The sequence below is a fragment of the Salvia hispanica genome, chromosome 6 (genome assembly GCF_023119035.1).
Source record: "Salvia hispanica cultivar TCC Black 2014 chromosome 6, UniMelb_Shisp_WGS_1.0, whole genome shotgun sequence".
NCBI classification, from domain to species: domain Eukaryota; kingdom Viridiplantae; phylum Streptophyta; class Magnoliopsida; order Lamiales; family Lamiaceae; genus Salvia; species Salvia hispanica.
Genome location: NC_062970.1, coordinates 28,714,891 through 28,726,991, shown reverse-complemented (window position 1 = coordinate 28,726,991; position 12,101 = coordinate 28,714,891). Strand labels below are relative to the sequence as shown.

The following is a 12,101-nucleotide window of genomic DNA, read 5'->3' as shown; positions in this document are numbered from 1 at the left end:
ATAATAAATCGGCTATAAAGGATTGTAGTATTATAAATCATTAATATAATTACAAAGAACAAAAGGCGCCTGTAGCTCAGTGGATAGAGCGTCTGTTTCCTAAGCAGAAAGTCGTAGGTTCGACCCCTACCTGGCGCGTGTGTGTTTTGGCTGGTTCACTTAATCAAAATTTGGTATTTTACTTATATATCATGAATACTTTACAGTAGCCCATATAGAATAATTTTTGCTGAAGATGTCTTATTTGGACTGGGTTTAAAAATAGTAGTAACACACAATTAATGATTTTAGGAACAAATATCCCTATTTAAAAAAACAAAAGGACAAGAAATATGAAAAAAAGGGAAAGAAGACAATTACCAACACACGGAGGATAACTCGTTATATCTTCCTATATCTTTTCTTTTAGTTTGTCAAAATTTGTTTTTTCTAAAAGTTTTTCTCATGTTAATATATACAAATATATATTATTTCTCTTTTTAATAGTAATTAATAGTACATAAAATAACATTTTCATAAAATCTAGTATCTCAAGTATAACACCTACTTTGGAATAAAGAAAATAATATCTTATAATATCTCGTGTCATCTCTTAAATATGACATCTACCTTAAAATGAAGGAAGTACTTAATAAACATTCACAAACATTAACAATCCACAATATTCATCTCCCTCTTAAATATGATATCAACCTTAAAATGAAGGAAGTACTTAATAAACATTCACAAACATTAATAATCCACAATATTCATCTCCCTCTTAAATATGATATCTACCTTAAAATGAAGGAAGTACTTAATAAACATTCACAAACATTAACAATCCACAATATGCATCTCCCTCTTAAATATGATATCTACCATAAAATGAAGGAAGTACTTAATAAACATTCACAAACATTAACAATCCATAATATTCGTCTTCCTCTGAGCTTGACTCCGTGCAATATTACTAACTTACAAGCCATTGAGGAAACACTCACCCTTGTACTTAAGCTTCTCCAAGTCTCCCACAACATAAACTAAGAATAAAGAAATTTGACTAGAGTTAATCACAAGACTATAGAGTAGTAATTTGTGCAATTGTATCAAAGATCATTGGCTTCTTAAATAGCTTAAGAAACTCATCTCCTTTGATCACGCGACACATTTCTTTTATTTTAACACAAACAAATTACCAAACCATTTATACCAAAACCATGCAAATAAAAATATATAAAGAAAAAATTTCCAAAAACATTATACCAAACATGCAAATAAATTTTTAAAATTCAGGCTAATTTAACTGCTTTTATTAAAGTGCAGGTCATATTTTTTTTAAGTGAGAGCCATTTTACAATACTTAATTAAATTAGAATATTTTAAAATTTAGAGCATAGTAATTTTATTTGATTCTATTTGAAGGTAGAAAGAGAGTGGAAATGGCAGTCCTTCGTCCATCGATAACTGCCTGCCCATGAATGACAATGTTCATTTAAATTTGCAGAAAATCTTCTGGCGCACAATGAGGCGGAGGGTGTTTGAAAATATAGTTTTTGATTCACATCAAACTCTCAATTTCACTTCAAATTCTCCATACAATTATCTATATTCCATTGATTCTTCGCAATGGCCCACAAGGTCGGCGGCGACGGCGACGGTGGCGAGAGGTTTGAGTATTCCGGCTGGGTTTATCATCTCGGTGTCAATAAAATAGGGCGCGAGTATTGCCACTTCCGCTTTCTCTCTATACGCGGCAAGTATATGGAGATGTACAAACGCGACCCTCAGGACAATCCCGGCATTGTATATCTCTCTCTGCGATCACCTTCCAGATTTCCATTTGTGTTTTCCTTGGATTTTTGTTTTATTTTAGCTGTTAATTTAATTGATCACTTAGCTCCAGGGTTACGTTTTCTGAATTGATTTCGGATTGAATTATGGAGCAGTGTTGTAAATACGGGTAGGGATTTTTGAGTCATGCATCAATTAGTTACTACTACTATACTTTTCACTCGCATGTTTGGATTGGAGCCATGTATCCACTTATGCTACATTGATATACAGTGGAACTTCTCTAAAACTTAATCTACAAAGAATGACCTCCTTCCATATTCTTGTGTTTGATTATTCATTTAATATAAGTATTGCTCTCTATATAGTATGTTGCAGGTTCTCGATGGTTCTCATCTACAATAAATATAATTAGTTTCTTAAAGCAAAGACTTTGATATCCAATAACTCCGCATTACATTTATTTCAGAGGCCTATTCGAAGGGGTGTCATAGGGCATACACTTCTGGTAGAGGAATTGGGTCGACGGAAGGTGAACCATGGTGTAAGGCCTCTGTAGTATTCCCTCAGTCTTCTTACGTTTTCTTAGAATTTATATTTTGTCTGTTTTATCACATATTATTATCCTTGAATTAACGTATTACTTAAGTTACATGGAACTTATTGTTTACAAAGATAAAGAACTTGGTTTCTCTCTGAAAAATTTCTGATCATTTTGTAGGATGTGTATCCACTAAGGTTCTACAATCGTTTGGATGAAGCAAAAAAGGGTGAAGTAAGTGATAAAATCATTATATGTGATCTTCTGAAGAGACTGGAAATTGTTAATCCCTTTCTGCAGTTTCACTTGTGTTAGCTTTTGTTTTAATGTTAGCTCAATCTCTAATATAATCACGTTAGAGTAACTAACTTGTGATGCATGCTAACAACTGTGTGAAATTATATCTTCTGTATCTCTTTTATATTGCTCAATATAATACTCATGTGTTCTAATCTGAGCAATGGCTCCTTAAATAGCCAAAAGTTGTTCTGGTTTTTCCTCTGTTTGATATGGGATTTGGTTATTCTTGAAGTTACTCAGGTTGATTTTTCTTGCTGCAGATTGCTTGTGCTACAGCTGGTGATGCCCGAAAATGGATGGAAGCATTTGATCATGCTAAACAAGTGGTACAAGAGAAAATAACAATATAAGGCATTTATATTATTTGGTCTTTTCAAATAAAATATGTTTATTATATACTTTTATTTGTTCACCATTAATAACCATGCTGGCTTTAGTATTTTATGGTTACATTGGTTCAACTTTACTTTTACAGGAACCTTATGTTCTTAGTATTTGGCTGGACGTATGTACAATTTTGAAACTGTTGTTTAAGGAGTACTATTTTCTACTATGATTTATTCACATTCATTAACGCGTCTAACTTATCTGAGTAATGTATGCTTACTTCCTTTTCGTTAGGTAGCAGACATAATTCATGATATTATTCAAGTTTGGCGTAGATAACTTCATGGCAATGAACTAAATGGCTGCATTTTTCTTTTTAACTGCTGCAGTGTCTCACACTACTTTTGAATTGTAGGTAGAGTACGAGTTATCACAGGGTGCTAGTGTGAGAAACAAGCTGAATATGGAGAATGAGTATGTTCAGATTCTCTATATTTATACTTATAGTAATAAAGTGTTCCAGGTTTACGTTTCCCTTGTGTAAAAATTGTCATGTGTTATATAATAAGAATCATATTTTGTAACTTATCATGTTAGCTTCTTTCTCAAGGTGAATACACTGAGATAGAAATTTGTACAACTAGAGAAGTTTGAATTGGTTTTTATTATCTGACTTTTGCTCGACACTACTCTTTGTTCTTTCAGTACTGCCACAATTTCTGATAGATATGCTATTTTACATGTGATGTTTCCAATTTCCTTTGTTAATTTAGAATGGTCAGTTCATCTCTATAACTGCAAAGTTGGGAGGATACTTTTGCTCTGTGATTTTAAATGTGTACTAAATTCTACTCAAATTTAGAGCTGGCAGTGCTCCAATAAACTCTAAGGTTGTTTTATTTATTTTTTGTAAGGATTGACCTGGAGGGTCATCGGCATAGAGTGCGGCATTATGCTCATGGTCTGAAAAGGCTAATTAGGATTGGACAAGGTAAGGTTGCTCTGTTTTTCATAGTAACTGCTGAGATTATTTTTTGCTTGTATAATTGCAGAAGGTCTCTATTGTCTGTGACGTATGTCTATATAAATTTGTATTTCTAATCTAATTTGTTTATTGCTACAAAAATTTCTTCAATCTTTTGTTCCATTTTATTGTTTACAGGGCCAGAAATGCTTGTGCGCAAAGCATCGGGCATATCTGGGAATGGTGTAGAGACATGTTATGATGCAGATGGTGGTGATGCTGTTGAAGCACATGAATGGAGATGTGTCCGCACAGTCAATGGTACATTCTGCTTGAAAGCCAAAAAGGAGAATAATGTTGATGTCAAAAAATGATTGGGTGATATTGTTTTTTATTTGCCACTTCTTTTGTCCTGTGATGTGCTTTTTTTGAATCCAGCAATAAAAATTGTTTGGTTGAAGTTTGATGGAAAAGTTATGATTATGTATTGAATTTTCCCAATGCATTGTTTTATAGAATGGTAAAGGGGTACTGGTCAAACCCTGTTGGTGTTGTAGATATGGGATACCGTTTTGAAATTGTGTTAAATACGGGATCAAAAAGGAGAAAACAGTAAGTGTGTCAGTTTTTGTTTTGTGCCTGCTTTTCCAATTAAATTCAATTTGATGGTTCTTTCACAGGTGGGATGTTTGACTGGTGACTTGGAGTTGATTGATTCTATAAATGGACACTATGATGTTGTGTATGGGACTTTCACCACTTTATCTAACTTGGTGAGTACCTAGTTAATCAGATTCATGGTTTATCATTTTTTCCTTCTGGTGCTAACTGCTAAAGGGATTTGAAGATGAACAATGGCACAATTAAAGTTTTAGTCTTTCTATTTTAAGTTAGTGTGGTTATATTTTATTTTCTGCCGATTCAGAGATTTTACAATGTGCAGGTGGCAGTCAAAGAGGGACTTCGTCTTTTCAAGGCAATGGTTTCGCGGACAAGATGGAACATATACAGTAAGTATCTGTATTCTTTTCCCCTTTTTGCCAATATTTAGAAGTTTAACCCATTCTTTTTTATGTGCCCGTACATTAATAATCCATCTTGTGTCTTGGACAAAATACAAAGATAAAGAGTTAATAATTTAAAATTTTGTCAAAATTACTAAATTATAATGTAGTAGTATATCAAATTGATTATTGTGATATTCTTGTTTTTACTTTGAGGGGTTTGAGATTGTTCACCCCTTAACTTATTTGATCACATGCAATTCACCAGATTTGTATAGAGCTCACTGTTACATCATTTTAACAGAAAATATAATACTGTGGCCCACCCCTTTTGAGCTTTTCGTCGGTCCATTTATTCAAATTGAAACAGACTATATATTGGTTTTTTTCTGCTTTACTGTTTGTGTAGTTTAAGATTTAATAGTTCTGTGAAAAAATTGTGGATTAGTAATTTTCTGATTGTGATGCCTATAAAATGAATTGTTTCCTGATGCAAATAAAGGTAAACATTCAGATCAAGTTTCTAGATTGGGGGTCTAAAACTGACAGTTTTGTGATTGACAATATGATGCACATTATTGGTGCAGCAATCCTGCAAATTTTCCTTTTATACACAAGAATCGCCTCCAAGATCCGGCTACGAACGCACAAAAAATTTAAACCCTAAGAAAATTTTCTGCTGAACAGAAGCATTTTGTTTGAATGTGCATTTCCCACCCAACTTGAAGTACAAATTACAAAATACATTTTTCCAAAAAAAAAGCTATTAAAATTTTTATTAAAGTTGCTCTTAAGGAGATACTCTATACTTTTAAATCCAATTTTTCTCTCACCATCTTATAATCTGGGGGTTTCCCAAACACATTAATGGGCCTAAATCCTTTCTTTGGGTCATCCTCATTGGTTTTAGCATACATGAATTACATATTCTATTATTAGTTTATGTATTTTGTACATTCTCATTGTTCTTCTTGCCATAATGCTTGTCGAGTATTTGTAACTCAAGTATTTTATATTTTAAGTTTATAAAACATAAATAATTCTTGACTCTTTCTTTTAACCTTTTTTCCCTGTAGCTTCCACATGGGAGATGAGGATTTAAGCACATCTTCTTCAGCAAATGGTGCAAGATGTCTCATCACACAAACACTAGAAATAAACCCCAAAGGTTGGTTCAAGTGGAGGAATAACACTGTCCAAGTTTGAAAAGACTGTTCCTTATGGGATTTAAATCAAATCAGGTTTGTAATACTTTGAAGTCTAGTCGACAAAGCTGGGGAAATATCTATTTTCCTTTCAAGAAACAATGTGCCAAAAATTAATGAAGCATTCCTTTTATTCAGAATAGTACATAAACAAAAAAACATGATATCTAACTATCAAAGTTTAAATTTATTAATCAATTACGTAGTTTAGTGTCTTTTTTTTTTTTATATGCTTATTGGGGAAAAAATATACTTCCTTAATTATGCAAACTTTGGGTCAGTTGAATTTTTTCTTCTAGCCTTTGATGTTATCCTAAACAAGTAAACATAAATTCACATGCCATTATATCGAGAAGTTTCCCCTTCCCAAAGGAATTTTATTTGGGTTATAAGAAATTGGCCTGTCTAGATTTTTCATAAAATAGCAACATTATAATAGAACCTTTTCACTTTAACTTTAATGTATTTACTCTTTTTTTAAGAATTTTTTTTGTTGTTTTAGGCCTTTTTTTTTTCTCTTTTGAAGTTATGTTTTTTTTATGTGCTTCATGTTACATCACTTAGGGTATGACATGACTGATAGTGACAGATGCAAAACTGTCAGCAGCTATTCACTTGATTTTTATAGATTGTAATGGGAATTCTAATCTAGTAAACTTCCTTTATGACAGTTAACAGTTTTCCTTTTGTCTTCATAAAATGTACAAATGGTCTCCCAAAATGCTGAATAGAGCCTTGTACTTAACTGTGGCAGGGGTTAGAAGTCAATAAGGTTTAGTTTATTCAATGGTAGTAAAAACTTGATGTCGCCTTTACAAACTTCACAAATTCTTTGTTTTTTGTTTTATGTCAGGACATGGGTTAAATGAAAACATATCCCCGGGCCATAGCAGGGGCTATCAGCAAAAAAGGGGTTCAGGTGTTTTTCTACACGAAATCTCATTGACGAACTACTACTTTTTATTTAATATGTTACCACCATTAATAGGTTATTATGCACTAGTCATTCACACTATTCTGCAAATTTTATTAATTTTATCATCTGGTACAGGGCAAGAATCAAGTGTGTTGAATACACTTGTTTTCCCCCAAACCGATTCAGATGAGTTTCATGGGACCATGAGGAGAGCGAAGGATAAAAAGGGGGACAAGAATTGCTGGTCATCTCCTGATGGTTCTGGATTCATGATCGGGGGGAAGACATACTTGAAAGATGGCATGAAGGTAGACAGCTTATTACAAGGACAGCTTCTAGTAGTGTTTTTTTCATGGTTATTTTATTTGATCCATACTGTTCAATAATTAGGGCCCTTTTATTTTTCAAATGTTTTGTGTTGCCCTGACGCCCTTGGGGTAAAGGGGGGGAAAAACCCTTTCAAGCTAGTAGCAGTTGACGGGTTCAAGGTGGAAAATTGTCCCTAAAAAGGTTGCACTGCATCCAAAACCCTTTGGCCCCGGGAATTTTAAAAGTGATGTTACAAAACTCCAACTGAAAAAAATTTCATTTGCCGAAAAATTTTACTTATGGGTATCTCAGTTCATAATCCGTGTTTAGAAATTAGAATTATAAACTTGGGAGCTTTAGTTGTCACTATTCGATAAAAAAAAACCTTTAAAAATGTTTTTCCATTCATAGTTATATGTAACACTTTCAAGTAAATCTTTTTGTTTTGTCTGAATCTTGTGTCAAGTCAAATATTTCCCCCAAATTTAAGAAGCTGTTAGTCCTAAAGATGAGTGCTGTGTATTGAAACTATGGGGTTTCGTATCATGTTGGGTAAACACAATCCTCTGAATCAACCCCCGGTGAGAATTTTATGGGGGAGAGGGACAGATGAAGGGGATATAATCATCTGTTCCAAAAAGGTTAACATTCTACGGGGAAAAAGATTTTCTGATTCTTCAAATTCCAAAAAAAGTGTTACTATTATTCTATTAATAATAATGAGAGCACTTCTTCACCTGTCACACAGATAGCATGATAGGGATAGTTAAGTTGCCAGGATAAGCTCCACAAATCTAGTGATTGGTTAGTTTGTTCAAGCTAACTGATGGAGAAGATATGGGGAGAAGAAATAGGCAATCTTTTTAAAGCTTGTTATTTTGATTTGTTTAGGCATTAATCGCTATAAATATTAGATTCTTGGAGATAAATTTGGAGAGATCAGTTTATTAGTTTTTCTCGAGGCCTCCTTCGTGAGGATTAGCCCTCGATTTCACTTTCCTGTTTTGCTATTCAGTTTTTCAATAAATGAGCTTTTTAAATTCCAACTTCTATTTTATTCTATGGTTTTTGCCCAGTAGTTAGTGTGAGTCTGTTGACAGCCTTACTCCTAACAATTGGTGCGGAGTAAAGGCTGTCAAACAGATTTCTCACACTAACTACTGGACAGAACCCCGCAAGAATAAAGAGGTAAAATAGAATTGGAATTAAAATGCTCGACTTTATGAAAGAAACTGAATAGCAAAACAGGAAAGTAGTGAATCCTCCGGCGGGCCTAATCCTCACAAAGGAGCCTAGAAAACTCCCCCTAATAACTGATCTCCCCAAGATGTTTTCCCCTAAAATCTAATATTTATAGACGATTAATGCAACAAAAAATCAAAATAACAAAGATTGCCTATTTCTTCTCCCATTTTTCCATCAGTTAGCTAACAACTAAAATCACTAGATTGTGGAGCTATCCTGCTGGCCCCACTTGGCTAGACTTTTATCAACTGCCTCACTCTCGAAACAACCTTGCCCTCAAGGTTGAGCTCAAAATCGAAACACAACACTTTCTCGGTGGAGGTTCAAACTCATCTTCCCGTTAGTAGCCAGAGCATCAAACCATTGAAGATGACGCACTATATGAAGGAATTGCAGCATGACTAGATAGGAGAAAGGAGCGCCAACTGCTGCATATGGGAAGCCCGGGAAAGGAAACCATCGTCTGCATAGATTGGTGGCTAGCAGCGGAAACTAAACAACGCAGCAAGGAAGAGAATGGAGGTTGAAACTGCAGAATGTAAAGGGGTTTGGGGGTGGACAACAGCGGTGCTGTCACTGGTGTAGTGTAGGTGTAGTTGCTGGTGTAGATAGACTAGGAGGAGATGGTAGAGGCACCAAAACTGGAGGTGGAATGGGTGTTGTGCTGAAAAGGTGTGCACGTTTGCTGTATAGGTAGGGGTTTTTGGGATGGTGTGTAGAGTATTCTCCTTAGTGTTTTAGGCGGATAGAGGACAACAACGGTCTGTCCCCTGTTGTAGAGGTGGACAGGTGGGAGATGGTAAGGCACCAGAACTGGAGGTGGAAGGGCTGTTGAACTGCCAAGAGCAGGGGCACGTATTGATCGCAATGTCGATATCGTGTGGATTGCAGCGGGGTAATAGCTGGTATCTCCTGGCGAACAGAAAGCTCGGGTTTCCATGTTTTTAATCACCAAAACATTTCATCATTTCCGCAAAAACCGGTCCCAAGATAGAGGGGAATTCTGCGTGGAGTTGATCCATGGTACGGCAGGGCCCCCAAGGCTTCCATGGAAACACTCACGCGATTCTCCGGTGGAATTTTAGACACCAGAAGCCGCAGCCCGGGGAGCCACGCGACGCACGGCCGCGAATGTGGGGATTTGGGTTGGTGGTGGCCACCGAAATTTTCATGTTGGAGCCGTGCCCCCTGGGGCAAACTTTAGGCAACTAGTAGTGCTGTTCGGGCCCCGATTTCCCGCCCCCCAACCCCCGAGGAGACCCCAGCGCGATACACTTTTTCCATTTTCAGGATTAATTTTCAATTCATTGACCACAATGGCCAACGTCTTCGCCTCTTCTCCGATTGCCGACAACCTTCTCCAAACCATCTAAAGGGTGTCCCTGGGACGCGGAGGGACCATCGTTCACCGCACCAATTGTTAAAGGGGAAAAGGCGCAAAAGATTTCTCACACTAACTACCGGACAATACCATAGAGAGTAAAATAGAAGTTGGAATTAGAAATGCTCGACTTTATTGAAAGAAACTGAATAGCAAAACAGGGAAAATGAAATCCTCCGCAGAGGCCTAATCCTCACGAAGGGGGCCTACGAAAAAACTCGTCAATAAACTGATCTTAAATGATTTTATCTCCTAATAATTTAAAATTTATAGACGATTAATGCAGCTAAACAAATCAAAAAAAACAAGCTTTAAAAAGATTGCCTATTTCTTCTCCCCATATCTTCTCCATCGTTTGCTTGAACAAACTAACCAATCAGCTAGATTTGTGGAGCTATCCCGCGGGACCCACTTGGCTGACTATCCGTATCATAGCATGCCACAATTAAATTCTCAAAGCACGTAGGATCTTAATAGTTACTTACTATAAGTTATAACACATGAATTTAAAAATGTAAAATATATTTTCTGTTCCCCACCCCCGTTCAAGACGTCTAAAAGTGGACCATTTCTCCATCAATTTGAATAATTTTCTCTAAATCCCCTGTTGAAAACCTATAAAGTTTTGTGTAATAACGTCACTGTCAGACGTATTTAAAGGTTATAGCATGAAAGTAAACATAACTTTCACAAAAGTAAGTGTGTTATGACAAACTAGAATAAGAGGGTTCGGGGTCCACCGTGCCGCGGCCTTTAAAAAATTTATGTTTTTTTCTAGGAATATTTAAGTTCAGAGCATTTAAATGAGAAAATTTTATATACTGTTTAAACTGTATCAGGTGCCAGCTAGACCAAACTATAGCCTTGTTCTATATTATGCTGCGGACAGGCCTGTAATCAAGAACTCACTCTTGGGAAAATTTATTGATGGCACTGGCATGTATCGTGATTCAAGATTCAAACTTATTCCTAGCATTGTAGAGGTATCAATGTTTTTGTATCTCAACTATTGGTAACTTCTATAGCTCCACAATTCGTATTGCTGTTAACAACAGGGTTACTGGATGGTAAAACGTGCTGTTGGAACAAAATCATGCATTCTTGGAAAGGCAGTAACATGCAACTACGTTAGACAAGACAATTTTCTTGAGGTTAGGTCCTAGTTTTAATTGTTCCCATCCCCGAACAATTTCTCGTGTTTGGATCTCTGATAGTTATAATTATTATCTGTAAACTTCCATCAGTATATCTGGTGGATGTCTTTGGCTCTCTCCCTAACTGGAGTATGAATTTGTACTTTCTTGCTGCAGATTGATGTGGATATTGGTTCATCATCTGTAGCCAGGAGCGTGATTAGTCTCGTTCTTGGATATGTTACAAGCATTGTTGTTGATCTTGCCATAGTTATTGAGGTGTGTACACTTTTTCTTCACCTCATCCTGATGCTTTATCATTTCAACTAATTAATATGCAATTCAGTCAATAACAATGTTATAAAACAAGCAGTTGAAGCTGATTTTGGTGTTCTTCTTCAAAGGTTTATTCATTACTAGTATAATAGTATGCCAAGTCAGCTTGCGTGCACACACACAGCAGGTCGACTTCACAATGGTGTGGTCCATAAAGAAATTTTCTTTGATGGGCCAATGATTTGTAAAGAGAAGTGATTGGGTATTGTTTGATACTAATAAAGAATTACAGTGAGGTTGCTTTTGAATTTGAATGGGTAATTGGAGTGTGGTTAGATTTGCATGATTTTTCTTTAATTTTTATTTAGGCGGTGGAATATTGAATCGAGATTCATAGTACTTGCCATTCACTCTTACAAAGACACCGATTTTATTCTTAACAAGTACTACTATGTTTAACAATCAGCCAGTAATATTCAAATAATCTTAACATTTTAAATATTCCATATATTCGAATCATCATGTAATTCGGATTTTTATGGACCATTTTTTCTTCCAGATAAACAGGATGAATCCATTAATATTGTTTTCATTAATAAATATTATCATACCAATCAAAATGAATTGGCTACATCGCAAACGATCTTCTTTTTCTGTTCTTTTTGACCAATTTGGTTGATCTATATAGACTATTTGTTCAATTATATATGTTTATTGATTTTAATAT

General features: G+C 35.4%; 1 non-coding gene and 1 pseudogene across 1 annotated transcript; both read left to right on the top strand.

The window, feature by feature from the left end:
• Nucleotides 1-65: 65 nt before the first annotated feature.
• On the top strand, nt 66-138 carry TRNAR-CCU. Its single transcript has one exon. It is a non-coding gene; the product is annotated as a tRNA-Arg (tRNA).
• A 1,284-nt stretch (nt 139-1,422) lies between these two features.
• LOC125195074 lies at nt 1,423-11,757 on the top strand (annotated as a pseudogene).
• Nucleotides 11,758-12,101: the final 344 nt, after the last annotated feature.